General features: G+C 40.8%; 1 protein-coding gene across 4 annotated transcripts in view; it reads left to right on the plus strand.

Moving 5' to 3' along the window:
• NINL (ninein like) overlaps positions 1-13,161 on the plus strand; it is a 221,351-nt gene that overhangs the window by 205,471 nt on the left and 2,719 nt on the right. The window lies entirely within an intron of this gene.

Here is a 13,161-nt window from a genome sequence, read left to right on the forward strand (position 1 = left end):
GATGTTTTATTATTGGTGTATACAAATGCAACTGATTTCTGAATATTAATTTTATATCTGCAACATTACTAAATTCATTTATCAGCTCTAATAGTTTCTTGATGAGTCTTTAGGGTTCTCTATATATAGTATCATGTCATCTGCATATAATGACAATTTTACTTCCTCCTTGCCCATTTGGATGCCTTTTATTTCTTTTTCTTGTCTGATTGCTGTGGCTAGAACTTCCAGCACTATGTTGAATAGAAGTGGAGTTAGTGGGCAACATTGCCTTGTTCCTGATCTTAGGGGGGATGGTTTTAGTTTCTCCCCATTGAGTATGATGTTAGCTGTGGGTTTATCATATATGGCCTTTATTATGTTGAGATATGATCCCTCTATTACTACTTTCTTAAGAGTTTTTAATCATAAATGGCTGCTGGATTTTATCAAATGCTTTTTCTGTATCTATTGATATGATCATATGATTTTTATTTTTCATTTTGTTAATGTGGTGTATCACATTAATTGATTTGCAGATATTGAACCACCCTTGCATACCAGGGATGAATCCCACTTGATCATGGTGTATGATCTTTTTAATGTATTGCTGAATTCTGTTCACTAATATTTTGTTGAGAATTTTTGCACCTATGTTCATTAGCAATATCGGCCTGTAATTTTCTTTTTCTGTGGTGTCTTTTCTGATTTTGGGATCAGGGTGATGGTGGCTTCATGAAAAGTGTTTGGAGTCTACCCTCCTGAATTTTTTGGAAGAGCTTGAGGAGAATAGGTGATAATTCTTTTTCTGAACGTTTTGTAAAATTCATCTGTAAAGCCACCTGGTACAGGGCTTTTGTTTGTTGGGAGATTCTTGATTACTGATTCAATTTCCCTGGTGGAAATCAGTCTATTCAGGTTTTCTGTTTCTTCTTGAGTTAGGCTTGGAAGGTTGTACAACTCTAGAAAATTGTCCATTTCTTCCAGATCGTCAAATTTGTTGGCATATAGTTGCTCATAGTTATTTCTTAAAATTTTTGTATTTCTGCAGTGTCTGTTGTCACTTCTCCTCTTTCATTTCTGATTTTATTAATTTGGGTCCTCTCTTTTTTTTAATGAGTTTGGCTAAACATTTGTCAATTTTGTTTATCTTCTCTAACAACCAACTCTTGGATTCATTAATCTTTTGTATTGTTTTTCTGGTTTCTCTTCCATTTATATCCACTCTGATCTTTATTATCGCCTTCCTTGTACTCCCTTTGGGCTTATTTTGCTGTTCTTTTCCCAGATCCCTTAAGTGTGAAGATAAACTGTTGATTAGTGATTTTTCTTGTTTCTTTAGGTAGGCCTGCAATGCTATGAATTTCCCTATTTAGGACTGCCTTTGTGACATCCCATAGATTTTGGGTCATCATATTTTCAGTTTCATTTTTCTCAAGATATCTTTTGATTTCTTCCTTGATCTCCTGGTTGACCCATTCATTATTTATTAACATGTCAGTCAGCCTCCAGAATTGGTGTGTCTTCCAGTTTTTTTCCTGTAGTTCACTTCTAATTTCATAGCACTGTGGTCAGAGAAGACGATTGGTATGATTTCAATTTTCTTAAATTTATCAAGATTTGTTTTGTAGCCTAACATATGGTCTATTGGAAAATGTTCCATGTGCACTTGAGAAGAACGTGTTTTCTACAGCTTTGGGGTGAAATGCTCTGAAAATATCGATTAAATCCAAGTGTTCAATGTGTCATTTAAGGCTGTTGTTTCCATATTGATTTCTGTGTGGAAGACCTGTCCCTTGTTGCAGAGGTGTGTTGCAGTCCCCTAATGTGATAGTGTTACTGTTGATCTCTGTGTTTATGCTAGTCAATATCTGTTTTATATATTTAGTTGCTCCTATGTTGGGTGCATAGATGTTTACTAGGGTTATGTCCTCTTGTTGGATCGATCCCTTTATTATTATATACTGTCCATCTTTGTTTTTTAATATGTTCTTCATTTTAAAGTCTATTTTGTCAGATATAAGTATTGCACCTCCTGCTTTTTACTCTTTTCCATTTGCATGAAATGTCTTACTCCAACCCTTCACTGTCAGCCTGTGTGTGTCTTTTGATCTGAGGTGAGTCTCTTGTATACGGCATATAAAAGGGTCTTGCTTTCTTATCCACTCAGCCACCCTATGTCGCTTGTTTGGAGCATTTAATCCATTTACATTTAAAGTGATTATTCATAGGTACATAGTTATTGCCATTTTTAAATTTGTAGTTAGATTGTTTTCATCTTTCTTCTGTTTCAGAGTCCTTTTAGTATTTCTTGCAATGCTGGCTTGGTATTAATAAATTCCTTTAGCTTATTCTTTTCCGGGAAGCTCTTTATCTCTCCATCAACTTTAAGTGATAGCCTTGCTGGATAAAGCAATCTAGATTGTAGGCCTTTGTTTTCTATCACTTTGAGTATCTCCTGCCACTTCCTCCTGGCCTTCAATGTTTCTATAGAAAAATCATTTGAGAGTCTTATGGGAGTTCCCTTGTATGTAACCCTCTGTCTTTCTCTTGGTGCTTTTAGGATTCTCTTTTTGTCTTTAGCCTTTGCCATTTTAACTATAATGTGTCTTGGTGTGGACCTGTTATGATTTATCCTGGTTGGAACTCTCTGCACTTCCTGGGCTTGTATGTTGTTTTCCTTCATCAGGTTAGGGAAGTCTTCGGACATTATTACTTCAAGTATATATTCAATCCTTTGCTTCCTTTTTCACCTTCTGGTATTCTTATGATATGCATGTTGTTGCGCTTGATGTTATCCCAGAGGTCTCTTAAACCATCTTCATTATTTTTTATTCTTTTTTCTTTCTGTTGTTTTGTTTGGGTGATCTCTGCTAATTTGTCTTCTAAGTCGCTGATTCGATCCTCTGCTTTCTCTAACCTTTTGTTAATTCCTTCGAGTGAGTTCTTTATTTCAGTAATTGTGTTCTTTATTTCTAACTGGTTGTTCATTATGATTTCTCTATCCTTCTTTATGTCGTCTCTAAGCTCTTTAAACATTCTTATCATCAGTGTTCTGAACTCTCTCTGATACGTTGGTTATCCCTGTTTCTTTTGGTTCCATTTCTGGACGTTTCTTCTGTTCTTTTATTTGGAATATGTTACCTTGTTTCCCCATTCTGGCTAACTGTCTGTGTTTGCTTCGATGAATTAAATAGATCCCCTAGAGTTCTTAGTTCTTGCTGGGTTATCTTATGTAGTATGTGTCCTTTATATTTGACTTGGACTACTTCGTTCTTCTCCTCTGCATGCGCTCCAAAGGTGACTCTTATGTTGTGTATATTGTCCTGTTGAAGAAGATCTTTAATTGCTTTTCACTTGTGAGTAGGTGGGGTTAACTCCTAGGCTGACTAATTGTGAGACTTGGCTCTGCACACCGCAGGGTGTTCTGTTGGGTGAGGGTTGACCACTTAAATCTTGTTTGGCCTGTATGCGCTCTTACAGATGTAGAGAATTCCCTCTGGGTGTGTCACTTGTAGGTCAAACCTGGTTTGGTCTGGAGTTGGGCCCTGGGTGTGTTGAATCTTGTGCCTCTTAAGCTGGGCCCTGGTAGGACAATTTCAGAAAAGAGCAAATCACCAAGCATAACAACAACAACAAAGAAAAAAATACATTCACATGTAAAAACAACCGACAACCCCCGTTTAACACACGCAAAGATATCAAAGATATAAAGACGAAACAAAACACAAAAGAAAACAAAAAAACAAAAGAACAACAACAACAAAAAGCAACGCCAATCGTGGCTTAAGCCCACCAAGTATTCTCCAGGTTGTCCTCTGCTGTACCAGATTCGTCAATCTGCTGTACCAGAGTTGGTCACCTGGTGCCCAGAGTGACGTTGGGACTGCAGATTTAGATGCGTGGCAATGAGGGGTATGGATCGTAGTTTCTAACTTCACTGCAATTTCTGTCCTTGCCTGCACATATGCACACTGAGAAAAGCACCACCAGCCCTGTGTCCAGTTCTCCTGAGTCTTAGGGCACTTCCGTGTGTGTGTGTGTGTCTGTGTGTCTGTGTGTGTGAAGTAGGCGGGAGATTTCTGAGCTGCTAAGAGCCCAGAGCTGCATCTGTCACCTACTGCTGATCCCTTGGGTGCCTCGGCAGATGTAATTGCTCTGCTCTAGGCAGGCCACAAAGGGTGGGGGCTGGGGATAGAGGGATCTTTTCTCTCCCAGCCCAGCCATGTCACACTCTTCCCGCAGGCCATAAAAGGTGGTGGCTGATATACAGATTTAATGCAATCCCCATCAAAATCCCAATGGCATTTTTTAAAGAAATAGAACAAAAAATCATCAGATTTGTTTGGAACCACAAAATACCCCGAATAGCCAAAGCAATATTTAAAAAAAAGAACAATACTGGAGGTATCACACTCCCTGATTTTTGCTTGTACTACAGGGCTACAATAATCAAAACAGCTTGGTATTGGCGGAAAAACAGACACATAGACCAATGGAATAGAGTTGAGAACCCAGAAATTAAACCACATAAATAGGACAGATAATTTTTGACAAAGAAGCTAAAAACATACAATGGAGGAAAGACAGCCTCTTCAATAAATGGTGCTGGCAGAATTGGATAGCTACATGCAAAAGAATGAAACTGGACTGCTATCTGTCACCATGTACCAAAATTAATTCAAAATGGATCAAAGACTTAAGCATAAGACCTGACACAATAAACTGCATTGAAGAAAACATAGGTACTAAACTTATGGACCTTGGGTTTAAAGAGCATTTTATGAATTTGACTCCAAAAGCAATGGAAGTAAAAGCTAAAATAAACGAATGGGATTATATGAAACTGAAAAGCTTCTGCACAGCAAAAGAAACTATTGACAAAATAATGAGGCAACCAACTGAATGGGAGAAGATTTTCGCAAACAGTGCTTCTGATAAGGGGCTAATATCCAAAATATACAAGGAACTCATGAAACTCAACAACAAAAAAACAAACAACCTTATTGAAAAATGGACAGAGGACCTGAAGAGACATTTCTCCAAAGAGGATATACAAATGGCAAATAGACATGAAAAAATGCTTAACATCACTAATCATCAGAGAAATGCAAATGAAAACCACAATGAGATATCACCTCACCCCAGTCAGAATGGCTTTCATCAACAAGACAAATAGTAACAAGTGTTGGAGAGGCTGTGGAGAAAAAGGAACTCTCATACACTGTTGGTGGGAATGCAGACTGGTGCAGCCGCTATGGAAGGCAGTGTGGAGATTCCTCAAGAAATTACTAATAGAATTACCATACGACCCAGCAATCGCTCTCCTGGGTATCTACCCAAAAAATCTGAAAGCATTTCTCTATAGAGACACGTGTACTCCAATGTTCATTGCAGCTTTGTTTACGGTGGCCAAGACATGGAAACAACCAAAATGTCCTTCGATAGATGAATGGATAAAGAAGTTGTGGTACATATACACAATGGAATACTATTCGGCGTTAAGGAAAGATGATATAGGAGCATTTGTGACAACATGGATGGATCTCGAGAGAATAATGCTAAGTGAAATAAGTCAGACAGAAAAAGCAGAGAACCCTATGATTTCACTGATATGTGGTATATAAACCAAAAACAACAAAAGAACAAGACAAACAAATGAGAAAGAAAAACTCATAGACACAGACAATAATTTAGTGGTTACCAGAGGGTAAGGGGGTGGGGGGTGGGTGATGAGGGTAAGGGGAATCAAATATATGGTGATGGAAGGAGAACTGACTCTGGGTGGTGAACACACAATGGGATTTATAGATGATATAATACAGAATTGTACACCTGAAATCTTTGTAAATTTACTAACAATTGTCACCCCAATAAATCTAATTAAAAAAAAAAAAGTGGTGGCTGCGGGTCTAGGAGTCTCTTCTCTCCTAGCCCCGCAAAAATCACTCTTCCAAGCCTTTTCCCTGGGTCAGAGCTGCACGCCAGTCTTCCCAGAGCCTGAGCAGTAAGGCTCCTCTTTAATCTGACACTGCTCCTCAGTTCAGAGGCCAATCTCTGGAAGGGCGTGGTTAGGATTGGGAGAGTGAGGGGAGGGGCCCAGATATGGAGTGTGTGTCCTTTGTCTGGCCTAGGGCCCAACTGGCTGGCCCCCTCGGTGGGAGAGAGCAGCTGTGGGACTCAGGGGAAGAGCCAACCTCCTGGCTTTTGTGTTCTCTGTTCCATTCTGAGACCCCTTCGTCTCTGCAGCTGCGGATGCCGGCGGCGTTTGCACTGCCCCAGATGCTGGCCGCGTCCCCACTCCACTCCCTTCCCTTTTCCCCTGCTCGCCCAATTTGCCTACCTTCAAGTAATCCTTACACGAGTCTCTTAGCTATTCTGCATGAGGAGCATAGAGTCCTTTGATGGGTTATATGTCCCGTTTGTAATAAGAGCCGGAGGAGAACTCAAAAAGTGTGCCCCGCTGCCACCATTCCTATGACGTCACTTCCGGTATTTTATTCTTTTTGCTGCAATTGCAAAGGACTTTTGTACCTGACTCTGTAGCCATCAACTTTACTGTATTCGTTGATTGTTTCTAATAGCTTTTTGGTGGAGTTTTTAGGGTTTTCTATATGTAGCATCATGTCATCTCTAAATAGTGACAGTTTAACTTCTTCATTCCCAATTTGGATGCCTTTTATTTCTTTCTCTTGCCTGATTGCTGTGGTGGGCACTTCCGACACTATGTTGAAAAGTAGAGGTGACGGGACAGACGACCCTGTCGTGTTCCAGAATGTAGAGCAAAAGGATTCAGTTTTTTACTGTTAATTATAAGATTAGATGAGGGTTTGTCATATATGGCCTTTATCATGTTGAGGTATTTTCCTTCTATACCTATTTTATTAACTGTTTTAATCATAGATGAATGTTGTATTTTGTCAGATGCTTTTTCTGCATCAGTTGATATAATGCGATTTTTGTACTTTATTTTGTTTATGTGATGCATTGCATTGATGTATGTGCATATGTTGAACTATCCTTGTGCCCCTGGGATAAACCTCACTTGGTCATGATGAATAATCTTTATATGCATTGTTGCATTAGATTTGCTAGAATTTTGTTTAGGATTTTTGCATTTGTACTCATCAGAGATATTGGGCTATAGTTTTCTCTTTTTGCATTATCCTTACCAGGTTTCGGTATCAGGGTAAAGTTGCCCTCATGAAATGAGTTAGGGAGTATTGTATCTTCTTCAATTCTTGGAAGAGTTTGAGCATGACTCGTCTTCTATCCTCTTTGAAGATTTGGTAGAATTCACAAGTGAAGCCATCTGACCCCGGACATTTGCTTTTGGGAAGGTTTTGGATGACTGATTCAGTTTTGTTACTAGTGATAGGTCTATTTAGATTTTCGAATTCATCATGGTTCAGCCTAGGAAGGCTATATGTTTCTAAGAACTTGTCCATTTTTTTCTAGGTTATTGAAATTAGTGGCATATAGTCCTGCATAGTATTCTTGGATGTTCCTTTGTATTTCTGTGGCATCCGTGATAACTTCCCCTGTTTCATTTCTGATTTTGTTTATTAGTGACTTTTCTCTTTTTATCTTAGTGAGTCTAGCCAAGGGTTTGTCAATTTTGTTAATCTTTTCAAAGAACCAGCTCTTTGCAACATTAATTTTTTCTATTGTCTTTAGTTCTCTATTTTTAGTTCTGCTCTGATTTTTTTTATTTCCTATCTTCTGCTGACCGTGGCTTTCATTTGTTGTTCTTTTTCTAGTTCTTTAAGGTGTACCATGAGGTTATTTATTTGGGATTTTTCTTGTTTCTTGAGATAGGCCTGTAATGATATAAATTTCCCTCTTAGAACTGCTTTCGCTGCATGCCAAAAATTTTGGTAGGATGTGTTTTCATTCTCATTTGTTTTGGGGTACCTTTTGATCTCTCCTATTTCTTCTTTGACCCACTCATTCTTTAAAAGTATGTTGTTTAATCTCCACGTATTTGTGGTTGTTCTTGCTTTCCTTTTGCAGCTGATTTCCAATTTCAAAGCCTTGTGATCAGAGAATATGCTTGGTATTATTTCAATCTTCTTAAATTTGCTGAGGTTAGTTTTATGTCCCAATATATGGTCTATCCTTGAGAACGTCCCATGTACACGTTTTTTGTATAGTCTGATGTTTTAGGATGAAATGCTCTACAAATGTCAGTTAAGTTCATTTCATCAATGTATCATTTAGGGCTGCTATTTATTTATTTTCTGTTTGGATGATCTAGTCATACCTGTCAATGATGTATTTAGGTCCCCTAGTATAGCTGTGTTTTGGTGAATTTCTCCCTTTAGTTCCGTTAGTAGTTGCATGGTATACTTCGGTGCTACCTGACTGGGGGTATAAATATTGATGACTGTTATGTCTTCTTGTTGTATAGTCCCCTTTACCATTATGAAGTGTCTATCTTTGTCTCTTGTTACTTTTCATCCTAAGCTTCATCTGATATTATGGCTACACCTGATTTTCTCTGGATACCATTTGCTTGGAGTGTCAATTTCCACCCTTTCATTTTGATTCAATGTTTGTCCTTGTAGCTGACATGTATCTCTTCGAGACACCATATGGTTGGGTTTAGTTTTTTGATCCATTCTGCTAATCTGTGCCTTTTTATTGGTGAGTTCAATCCATTTACATTTATAGTGATTATTGATATGTGAGGATTTCCTATTATTCTATCTTTAGTTTTCTGGTAAGGCTGTGCCTCCATTATTTCTTTGCTTTTTCGTTGTTGTCTATTATTTCTGTGTGGTGATATTCTATGATTTTTCCCTCTGTGTCTTCTTTTATTACAGTATATATTTCAGTTCTGAAATTTTTTTTGAGTGGTTACCATTAAGTTTATGTAAAAGGAAGTTTGGTATTTAGAGTGTTCCATTTTATTTAGCATGCTTGCTTTCTCCATACCCATATTCCGGTTCAGGCCTTTACCCTCCCCCTTTTTATGTTTTGGTTGCTGTCCCGACCCGCGGGACACTACACGAGGGACCCCGAAGCATCTAGAAGGGAGGAAATGGGAGACACAAAGACCGGAGACAAGACAGGAGTTCTGATCAAGTCTCTATTGCAGCTCAATCATGGGTTATATACATTCTTTTGCTGGGTGGAAGGGCATTAACATAAGAAGGGTTGCCACAGGCTAGTGGTCTTAAGCCATCCGGACACCCCTTACAGAATGTGGGTGTTACCCAAGTAACTTCCTCTATCTCATGCTTCTCAGTTATGTGATGGTGCCTTACAGGCACCCGCCCTCTACAGGTTGCCACAAATTGTCCCTGTTGATGGTGACTGAATAGCCTCCTTTAGTATTTCTTGTAGTGCACGTCATGTGTTAGAAAATTCCTTCAGCTTCTGTATGTCTAGAAAAGTCTTTCTTCTTCCTTCATATCTAAAGGATATCTTTGCTGGATATATTATTCTTGGCTCATAATTTCTCTCTTCCAATAGTTTGAATATTTGGTTCCACTCCCTGCTGGCTTGTAGAGTTTCTGCTGAAAAATCTGATGATAATCTAATGGGCTTTCCTTTGTAGGTTACCGTCTACTTTTCTCTGGCTGCCTTGAGGATTCTTTCTTTGTCATTGATTTTTGACAGCTTCAATACAGTGTGCCTTGGAGAAGGCCTTTTGGCATTGAGATAATTAATTGTTCTATTTGCTTCTTAGATTCTTGGATCCAGTTCTTTCCGTAAATTTGGGAAGTTCTCATCAACTGTTTGTTTGAATATACGCTCTATTCCCTTACCTCTGTCCTCTCCTTCTGGTATGCCCATTATTCGTATATTGCTCTTTTTGGTGGAGTCAGAAAGTTCTTGTAGAGTTCTTTCATTTCTTTTAAGTCTCAAGTCTTTTTCTCTTCCATCCTTGTCACTTCCAGATTTCTATCTTCGATGTCACTGATTCTTTCCTCCATCTGGTCACCTCCTCTACCTAAGCTGTCTATTTCATTCTTCATTTCTTTTACTGAGTTCTTCATCTCCAGAAATTCTATTTGCTTCTTTTTTAAAATTTTAATCTTGGTAAAATGTTCATTTTGTTGTTTGATTGTGTTTCTGAGTTCATTATACTGCCTGTCTGTGTTTTCTTGAATTGCGTTGAGTTTTTTCAGAACTGCAATCTTGAATTATCTGTCATTTAAGCCACATATTCCCATATCTTTAAGTTCATTTTCAGAAGACTTTTCATTTTCTAGCTGAGCTGTCTTATTACCTTGGTTATTCATGGCAATTAATGATTTATCATTTTTCTTCCTAGACATCTACAGGGTGGGTTCTGCAAAAAGTTGATAGAAAGAGGTCTTTCTTTTGTTTTCCAGTAGGTGTTTGGAGAATGTTTTATTTTTCTCTCTGAATGCAGCCTTCTATTGTCTCTCACACTGTAGTGTTATGTTTTCTCTGCACTATTCCGGCTTCTCACACAATGGGGGCATTCCCTGGAAGGCGAGCTTCTCCTCTGTGAACCGTTCCCCTGGATCATAGGGTGCCACATCTGTGTAGGGATGCAGAGAGCTTTTGACTTTCCAAATCTCTTCCTGGTCCAGATTCAGAGCCCGTGAGTTTCAGCTGTTCTGTTTACTCCTGCCAGGATACGACAGGATAGGTGGGGACAGGGGCGGGGTGGGTTGTGAGAGGTCGCACAGAGCAATGGCGGAGATCACCTCAGCCAATCCTCCTTCCACAGCTCCCTCCCCTTTGCTGGAATCTAGTTGGGCTACGAATCGGTGTTCGCGGACATAGTTCTCAGTACTGCAAATATTCTGTTCTTTTGATCTGACACTGCTACTATTTTGCTTCTAGCACTAGGCAGGTTGGGGTGGGGCAAGCTCTGGGAGGGTAGAGAGGGGGCAGTTAGTCTCAGTTCCTAAGGTATCTATGTCTGCAGCAGTGAGGGCTTGAACCACCGTTTTCAGCCTTCTTTCCTTAGTCTTTGCTCTGAGTTCTCTGCCGTGAGCGTTGGATTCAGCCGTGTTATATGCTGTCCCTCAACCCTGTGTGCCATAAACGGTTCCCTACAAGTCCGAGTTGTTCCCTCTCCCACAGCTGCGGTAGTTCCAGGATGCAGTGAGCTCAGAGCACTGAGCTAGTTTTGCGTCCTGAGCCCACACGGCACCATCTCTGCACTTCTCCCCCTCCTCCCCCGCTGACGCAGTTTGCCCACCTTTAGGTGAATTCAGTAGTGAGCCTCTTCGTCTTGCCTGTCTGTTTCGCAGGGCGTCCTTTGTGGAGTTATAGTTTTTTAATTTGTTGTAAATTCCAGAGGAGATTTCAAGAGGCTCACTTCACACTGCCATTTTATGACGTCACTTCATGTTTTTAAAGAAATCACTCTGGGGAAAAAATAACTTGGGCTGCTATAGAGAGCAAAGAACAACAACAAAAAAAGGTCATAGCTGCCCTGATCAGTAAAAGCTTACAATCTCAATCAGTCAGCAATTTAAATTGGTAAGAACTGTTAGAACTTGTGGTGGAATAGCCAGCATCAGGGGTGCTGGGAGGGCGGGGCAAGGCTAGTGGCAAAGGAGAGACACAGAAAAAAGGAAATAGCAGCTACTCCAGGAGTTCTAGTGCAGTGCTAGAAGAAATTAAGAGAAATGTGAGAATCTGTAGAAATATTTTTATTGCATAGTTATCAAGTATGTGTTTATCTGAGGGATCCTGAACAGAGCCCAAATGGGATAAAACATTGGTGCTGCCTGTTGTTCCCGAATTGTGGTGGAAGGTTCCCAGGCTGAGTCATTCTCAGAGGTCTATCCCCTTCCTTCCCACCTTCTGGGCTTTGCTGTTCTGGCATCCACTGACCCTCTCACCATCTCCCCAGTCCTCATTTTCCCTCCCAACTGTCACAGACTCTCCATGAGTCCCCCTTACAGTCACTCCCTTGCAAACCCTCAGTTTGCCTCCTCTCACCTGGTCAAACCTCAATTCTGATTCAGTCCTGTGGCTGTTGCCCACCCACCCAGCCCATACCTCTTGGCTCACTTGCAACCCCCCCTCTTCCTCCCTTTTTCCCTCTATCACCTCTTTCCTCTCCTCTCAGCAGCAATTGTTGCTGGTTTCCCTGGAAGACCAGAAGCGCCCAGCCCAAAGCAAATGTGCACTGTGCTATTGCTATGCTCACAGCCACCTAGTCTGTGCGAACGTCTCCTAGATTGGCTCTCAGCCCTGCCTTCCTCTGCGGCCCTGCTTGCTACCGAACACAAACCTTAAGGAGGCCTGTTCCTACCTGTTCTCTGCTCTTCACAGAAATACCTTCAAAGAGGTGTCCTCACATTCCCCTGCCTGCCTTCATGGTTCACCCTTGCCACTGACTCAGGTCCAAACCTTTGGAGTGCTGTGGGCTCCTCACCCCCAACCCACCCAAATCACAGTGTTCCCATCTAGTCTGTCAGCTGTGCTATCAGTGTAGAGACAGAACCCAACCACTTATTGCCCTGCACCCAATGCTCCCACCCTCATGTTTGGTGTCATTATGTCCTGGTCTGATGTGTTGTCAGCACAGAAGCAGCAGCAGTCCTTTACAAGTAATTGAGGTGCTGGCCCTTCTCTGCTCAGAGCCATCCAGTCTTCTCAGGTCTCTCAGAGTAAAAGGTGGAGTTTTTACAGGGGCCTCCAAGATTCGACAGAATCTAGGCTTGCCTAGCCAGCACGCCCTTTCTCTTGGCCTCCCCAGAACCATGCCCTCCAGCCACAGCCCCCCTAGCCATTCTGTCACCCACAGCATGCACCAGTCTCTGGGTCTTTGCACTTGTTCCTCCCTCTGCCTAGAATGTTCATGCTCAGATAGCCTCGTAATTTATTCCTGGGTTTTATTTAGACCTCTGTTCAAATGTTGTGCAGAGAAGCTCTGTCTCTTCAGCCCAACCAAAATAGGAGGCCCTCCTCAGCTGTCTGTCCCCCTGCTGGATTTTCTCAGTACTTCTTATCAGCTGACATACTGTAATTTGTTTCCATTCTGTCTCTATTTCCTGGAATATGTGCTCCACTACTGCAGGGCTATGGCTAGGGAAGTGTCTGGCACATGAGTGGTGCTCAGTAACTACTTGTTAAATGAATGGTGTTGACTTATGAATCCCAAGACCAGGGCCTTGGTGCCTTTGAATCTTGAACGAGGACTTATGACTTAGAGTGCCCTTGTGTCCCCATTGCTAAGCCCCT

The sequence above is a fragment of the Rhinolophus hipposideros genome (genome assembly GCF_964194185.1).
Source record: "Rhinolophus hipposideros genome assembly, chromosome: 22".
In the NCBI taxonomy this organism is placed as follows: domain Eukaryota; kingdom Metazoa; phylum Chordata; class Mammalia; order Chiroptera; family Rhinolophidae; genus Rhinolophus; species Rhinolophus hipposideros.